The 7785-nt window shown below is 40.8% G+C and overlaps 1 long non-coding RNA gene across 7 annotated transcripts in view; it reads right to left on the bottom strand.

Annotated features, from left to right (window-relative positions):
- Positions 1-7785, bottom strand: part of LOC102024044 — a 21325-nt gene that overhangs the window by 5389 nt on the left and 8151 nt on the right. For all 7 annotated transcript variants that reach the window (XR_001234870.1, XR_261691.1, XR_261690.1 and 4 more), the window contains exon 3: positions 111-189. This is a non-coding gene — a long non-coding RNA (uncharacterized LOC102024044). The remainder of the gene's footprint in view (positions 1-110; positions 190-7785) is intronic.

Genomic DNA, 7785 nt, shown 5'->3' with positions numbered 1-7785 from the left:
AAAAAAAAAAAAAAAAAAAAAAAAAAAAAAACTGCACTCAGGTACAGTGTATAGAATAGAAACTTAACTACAATAACATAAATAAGTGGGGGCTTATCTGTCTCACATACCTTGGGTGGGCTTAATAGAGTAGGTTCCACAGTCAGTGATTCAATGTCGCTGTCAGTATCCCAGGCTCTTGCTATATTTCTGTGAAAAAGTACATTAACAGACTGCTGTGACTCATGGTTGTAAGATTGCTGCTGTACCGTCAACAGGTATAATATCAATATTCCAAGACAAAGAAATGGCAGAAGGACAAAAGGGGCCTAGCCAGCTAAATTTGTTCCTTTTACCCAGAAAAAAAATTTTGTTTTCCTAGATGCCTCATCCAACACTCCCTGTCATTTCTCCCATTCATCTAACTAATCCGGCCCAACTCTGCTTAGCTTCTGAGACTAGGTGTGCTCAGTGTGTTAGGATTGTAGACTGCCCAGCAGATTCTCCTGGATTATGTGGTTAACCTTAGGAGAATGAAATTACCTTGTGAAATTTCCTTGTTGACAATTACAGGAGGACATTGTTTTGGATTAAGCTCCTGCACTAAAACCCCAACAGAACACACTAAAAGAATCACTCAGACTAAAGGTCAAAAATCAAGTTTTAATCTACACTTCTGAGAAATCAGCAGAGAAAAAGATAATAGCTGATATTCCCGTTTCAGTTTGTGCCATAATGAAGTTTCCTCTGCTTCAATCCTTACACAAAAATGTAACCTGAAGTACCCTGAAGTTAACTAGTTATTGTGTATTGTTGTCTGTTATCTGGTTCTGGGGTCCTGGAGACTCCTTCTAGAGTCTCTTTCTAGGTTCTTCTTGTCCTGAACAAAGAACTGGACGAAACAAACACAGAGTAGTGAGGCTTTACATTTATTAAAGGTAGGAAAAGAAACATACTCTGCAGAGCAACTGTGGGCCAATTAAAAGTAGGAAGAGCTGTATAGTCTGCAGGGTAAGAGTGGACCACTGTGAGAGAAAGAGAGGACACATGGGTCACAAGGAATATAGGTGCTGTCTTTTATATCCCCCAAGCCTCAGGCTACCCTTAGGTCTAAGCCAGTTGATGGCAAACTTACAGCATGTGTGCTGCAGTGCAAGGCAGAGCCCTCTGTGAAAGCACATAGCATCGCCCGGGTAGCCCCAGCATCGCCCCTGAAGCTGAACACTGGATTTTCACGTTTAATTGCAGTGGCGGCACTTTTTGATAAGTAAGGGGGTTTTGGATTGCAGTGTGGGCTTTTGGTCTCTAGAAGGTTTGCCATCACTGGTCTAGGCCATTCTATCAAAAACCTGACTGAGTACTCATGAGAAGACCTGAAGATAGCATGTTCTTCAGTTTAGTCCCAAGTGCAGGGCTCTGGGAGGCCTTTTTCTGCGCATTTCCTGAATCTTCCTGATTGACAGGTCACCTCACCTGCTCAGCTGGTTTGCCACACCCTAATCTCCTGCCTCATGTCCCTACCTCTTATAATTTTTTTTTTCCTGAAGCAGGGTCTCACTATGTAGTCCAGGCTTGATTTAAACTCACTATGGAGACCAGGCTGGCCTCAAATTCATGGCAATCCTCCTGCCTCATCCTTCCCACTGCTGAGATTATAGTGCTGTGCACCACCAGGCCTGGCTAAGAAAGTAACTTTGAAATGACCAATTCACTTTCTGTTCTTTGTTTCTCTTTGTTCATCCTTTCTCTGTCTCTAAAATCAACCCCTTTTGGTCCTCCTATTGGGAGACTCATTCTGTTTCATGGCACGGAGTGTTGCTTGATTCTAAAATTGAAAATAAATCCAATTATGATCTCTGTCACAATTGTGTTCTTTGACAGTCTCGTTGAGGTGAATTAGAATTCTCCCTTCCTTAAAATCAAAGAATTTGTACTGGTTCCTCACAAACAGGGGTATTGTTAGCAGAGAAGAGGTAGTGAAAGATGGGAGGGATGTTGGGTTGATAATGGGCAATTTCTACAATTATAGCTCTTCTGCAATTTTGCTACAAAATATCATCTTCTTGACAAATGCTTATATAATAAAAATGTTTTGTTAGGATGTTGGCACAATAGGATCATCATTATGAAAGATTTTATAAATAATGCAATTGAAAGGTATAGCAGGGACATGGAAGGATCTCTACCTCAGATTATAGAACCGTAGCTTGTGAAGACAGCAGTGCTCTGTGGCCCCACGGAGTAGGTGCACAAGATGGAGGGCCAGCTTGTTTATCTGGGGAATTAGGGAGTGAGCAGGTAATAAAGAAAAAAGATTAAATTTAAAATCATGTATGTTTAGGAATTCTTCTGGGAGAGTTTTTCTTTTCTTTTTTTTTTGAGAATCTCATTGTGTAGCCCAGGCTGGCCTCCACCGCATGGTGATCCTTCTGCCACAGCCTCCCAAGTGTGGGAATTACAGGCATGCGCTGCCTCAGGGGTGCACCACCACATCTGGCTCCTCTTTCTCTCATCTTCTCCTCCTCCCCCTCTCCCTCTGTCTCCCCCTCCTCTTTCTTCTCCTTGGAAAACATGTGCATGGTGACTTAATTCTGAAAACTTACAACATGGGATCAGATCTAGAAGTAAAAAAATGAAACAAAAACTAAATTGCTCTGCATAGAATGGACAGAATTTTAAGTTTTGGCTGGCCGTGCAAGAAAAGAGGTATAAAGGGATCCTGGGAACTGAACAGAAAAGGAAAAAAGTTTAAGACGGCTGCAGGAGCTTGGGTATTACAGCCAGTGAACATCATACTCTCTCCCCATTTTACACGGAAGGAGTCTCCTGAGTAACTTTCAAAATGGCAGACCAGGACTAAGCACAACTATTCCTTTTTGGGTGGGAGCACTGGGAATTGAACTCAGGACCTCACGCTTGCCAGGCAGGCACTGTGCTGCTGAGCTAAATCCCTGGCCCAAGCACAGTTATTCTTGACACAAAGCTGGTGCTCTTTCTTCCCACAGCAGTGTGCAGCTTAAAGCTGGCCTGAGAAGCTGTTGGCTAGTAGTTCCCAGGCCCTCGCATCTACCTTCCTCTGTCTCTGTCAACCCTGAGGTAGGGGCTCCCCTTCCTTGCAAACTGTTCCATCAGATGCACAGGCAGGAAGCCCCACAAAGACGCTGGGGAACAGTCAGTTTCCGCTGGTTAGGGCTGTGGGTGATAGTTCCACTGCCTTCCCCAGCACAAAATGATAAACAACCTTGGCCCCACCCTCTTCCCCCAGAGGCCTGCTGCAACCAGGCCTGTAAGTCTAGCTAGGCCAATGGAGGCCTTCCATTCAATTTCCTGATAAGAAAGGAACTGGTGCCTGGGCCTCACACAGTAAGTGCTAGTTTGCATTTAGTTTCCCTTGAGGGCAAAATAAAAGTTTTTATGATTAATTAGTCCTCTTTCACCATGGAAAGTTGATGTTCATAGCTTTTCACATAATCACTAACATGATTGCCGCTCAGCTTCATATGCCTAATGTGTTCTATTAAGGCAGGATAAAAGAAATAGAGGTAAGTAGAAAAAAAAACAAGAAAAACCATAGCTGTATGTGGTGGCACACACTTGTAAGCACTCTTGGCTGAGGCAGGAGGACTGCAATTTTGAGTCCAGCCTGGACAACTTAGTGACTTGCCAAAACTGTCTCAAATAAAACAATTTGTTGTTGTTGTTGTTGTAGCTAAATGGTTGAGAATGTAGATCAGTGCAAAGGCCCTAGCTTTAATCCATAATACTGAAAAAAAGCATAATTTAAAAATTCTATTTTTTAAAACTGCACCTTCAGGGCACAAAACTACTCAGGATTACAATTATTTATTTTTCCTTTATAGACCACTCACTCAAATTTTTTGTCTCTAAAACACACAACATAGTAGGCCTGTGCTTTATGCCTTTCACTTATAAATGAATCATCATCTTTGTCCTGTAAAATGAAACTTTCATTGGTAAATAAACATCACTTTTCACCCATAAATTGAGCCCCATACTTTCTATAGATTCACAAATTCCACAGATTACCATCTCCCAAAACACACAAATGTTGCTAGTTCCAGACCATATGTGTCTCTGTCTTTGTCTAGATCTCTCTCTCTGTCTTTCTCTGTCTGTCTCTGTCTCTCTCCTTCTCTCCCTCCTGCATTCCTCTCTGAGTGTGCACTTCTTTTTACCTATATTAAACCTTCTTGAACCTCTCACTGATCTATGGGTCACCTACTTCTCTGAGGTCTTCTAGTAGGTATGACAACTTGCCCATGTAGGACAAACAAAAAACAAAATAAAAAAAACCGCTGCCTTTTAGGGGGAATTCCTGTGTAGAAAATAGAAGTGGGCAAGGCAGTTTGGGAGTGGTAAGTAGCCTGGACTGATTGTGATCACACAGGTTATCTATAGTATTTGAGGGAATGATAGACAGCTGTGAGTACTGGGACATTTGTCAACACCATGGATAACACCAGGTACAGTAAGTACAGGAAGCTCATCAGATGTTCCAGGAACCTAGAGATAAATTTTCCCTCTGAGTAAGTGTTCAATATGATAATGTCATGATGGTTATGTGGCATCATGTATTTGCTAAAATCTATAGAATGTACAAGACAAAGATAAACCTTAAGGTTAACAATGGACTTTGGTTAGTGATAGTATATCAATATTACCTCATCAGTTATAATGATATTTCACACTAAAGGAAGAGGTTAATAATAGAAAACTATGTAGGGGGTATAATGATGGGATATATGGGAATTCTGTATTTTGATTCATATTTTCTCTAAACATAAAACTGCTCTAGAGATTCATCTACTGTATTAGATAAAAGTAGACTTTTCACAGCTTATTTTATCTAAGAGGGCTAACTTCTGGAGATTATATTAGATTCCTTAGGATGGACTGCTTGCTTCTCCTTCATGATCCTGGGTTACGCTGTGCTTATCTTAATCCTGGGCTACCCTGGGCTATGCTGTGCTTATCTTAATCCTAGTACTTCTGCATTGTATGTTTCCCACAAGAATGTTACCTCCGTCAGGTCTGGGGCTGTGCCTTGTTCTTCTTTGTGAGTTCATGTCAGTCTTGTTTAGACTTCCTCATTGCCTTCCCATTTCAAATGCTTGACATGTATTAAAGCAATCCTGTGAGATAGCTACCAATATTATCTCTATTAAACATGAGAAAACTGAATCACAGACAGGTTAAGAAATTTAGCTGATGTAACAAAAGTAATGCTTGGTAAAGCTGAGATATCAGCTGGTTCCAATATCTGCAGAAAAAGTATCAGAGAACATGTCACCGTTTTTTGCAATACTAGAACTTGAACCTAGGGCCTTTGGATTGAACTAATTCTCAGCATCTCCCCCTCCTTTTCAGTTTCTTTTTGGGTACTGTTTATTGTGAGACAGGATCTCATTATGTAACTCAGTTGTCCAGGCTAAGCTTGAACTTGTGATCCTTTTGCCTCAGCCTCCTGGAGTGCTAGGATTACAGGTATAAGTCACAATGCCCAGCCAAAAATGCTCTAAATTATAGGGTACAACACATATTTTTGGTAGTGAAAGCATTTTAGGATGCCTCAAGCAAGTATGTTTTTAAAAATGTAATAATATAGTACAAAACCCTACTTGTACATAGTAGGTGTATTATTGCATTGTGAAACCTGTCTTATTTGTGTGTGTGTGGGTGTGTATATATATATATATATATATATACACACACACACATATATATATACACACACACACATATATAGTGTGTGTATGTTAGGATATATATATATATATATGGTCATTGTGTATTTTTATGTTAGGATGCCAGATAAGATCTATTTAGAAAGTTTACTACCAAACATAAAAGAGTTTTTGCCTCAGATGCCAAGATGTGCTGAGCTAAGGCAGCACTACATGAGTCAGCCATGTCTGGCTCCTGCCCCATTCCCCTGAGAGCATGTCATCTCTGTTGTGCTATGTGTGATGGTTTAATGTTGGCAATTCCTGTTATCCTATCCAAACCCAATGATACCTGATGGCAGGAAAACACCATCTCTCTGCAGAAGATATCCCAGAAGTTTCTCTTTCCCTGTGAGAATAGACCTCTCTTTGTCTCTCACTGACTAGAGCAGAATCACATGCCCACTTTCCCTAAGTCAATCTTAGGAAAGTTGCACCATACAACACTGATTAGATTTCACCCACTGAATACATCCAGAACAAGTCTTACCTGCAAGGATAAAAGAGAGGATGAGTGTTAGACATTTAGCCTTGAGTAGATGAGTAGATCCAAGGGAAAAAAAGTTTCAATCAATTTTTGTCTCCTTAGAGATAGAAGCTTAAGGAAGACTACTCATCTATTCATTCATTCAACCTCTCAATATGGATTTATACTTAGCACTTTACCCCCTGGTGCTGTGCTAGGCAGTAGAGACAGAGATGAGCAAGAGACAAGATTCACTCCTCCTGGAAATGACTTTAGAAGAAGAAAGCATTTGAATACAAAATCTAGAAACATATGTGCTATGATTTATATCTAGATCTGAGAAGCTTTTCCTCTGCTATGCCCCTCTACCATGCTATCCTGCTTTGGAGCCAACCAACTATGGACTGAATCATGAGCAATATAAACCTCTCCTTCCTTAAGTGGTAAGTATTGGGTATTTTGTCCCAGCAATAAGGGAATTAACTAAGACAGATTTTGGTACCAGAGAAGTGGTGTCATTGCTGTTCTACCTGACCTGTGGTTCAGAAGCTTTTGAAACTGGTTTGTAGGAGTTTGGAAAGATTTGAAGATGTGAGCTAGAGAAGCCCCAAAATGCCTGAGCTTGGTGGGAGATTTCAGAAGACCAGAATGTGGATAAACTTCAGGAAGTAAAGAGCAAGCTCAGGAGGTTTCTGTTGGGAAGAAAGACTCCATTTGTAGCTAGACTTAAGACTGTGTGCTGTTCTCTGGCAGAAAAATCTGTCAATATTTTGCTCATATCTTGAGACTTTTTGGGAGACTGAGATTAAGCACAGTGGATTAATTAATCTGGTGGAGGAAATTTCAAGGCAGTGTAATGTTGATGCCATGGCATGCATACTGTTGGAGGGCTGTAGTTAGGTTTATACTGAAAATCAAGAACAAAATGTCCACTCAAGAAGTTTTCTGTTATGTCAGAAAGAAAGTGCCTGCAATGATAAAGCAGAACAGAGCTTGGTTGCTAAAAAGATTATCATTAAAAAGAAGCCAGATCTTGGAGTAGTAATGTATCCCTAAAATCCCATCACTCAGGAGGCTAAGGCAGGAGAATTGCTATGACTTCAAGGCCACTCTGGGCTACATAGTGGGACTCTAACTCAAAAAAACAAAACAGGTAAACAAACAAAAAGAAAAGAGAAGCCAAATACAGTGGACCAGAACAATAGGAACAATGTCTTGAGGGCATGTGAAGGATCAGCAAGGTCCTACCTTTCACAGGCTCAAAATTGAAAAAATAAAAGCCTTTGCCTTGATAAGACAGCCTGAGGGCACTATGCTCCAGAACATCAGCTTCCTAGGCAATTTGTTCCCTGGTTCACGTCACTTAGCTGTCCAAGAACCTGGACACCTCTGCAACCATGATATGAGAGCCCAGCTACTGCTTAAGCTGGTGGCAGAAGTTGACACTAACAATATTGAGCTATTTTTACAAGCATGCAGAATGCAAAAGTTGTGGGGTCATGGAGGCTTCCATTAAGACTTTAAAAGAAGGCCTTGGAGGCCAGGTAATATAATCCTGAGAGGCCAGTGCATAATACTAAGAGTGAAGCTGAAAAT

Source organism: Chinchilla lanigera, unplaced genomic scaffold (genome assembly GCF_000276665.1).
Source record: "Chinchilla lanigera isolate Chin_1 unplaced genomic scaffold, ChiLan1.0 scaffold00034, whole genome shotgun sequence".
NCBI lineage: Eukaryota > Metazoa > Chordata > Mammalia > Rodentia > Chinchillidae > Chinchilla > Chinchilla lanigera.
The sequence above is the reverse complement of the archived record's forward strand: the minus strand, read 5'-3'. Positions and strand labels throughout refer to the sequence as shown.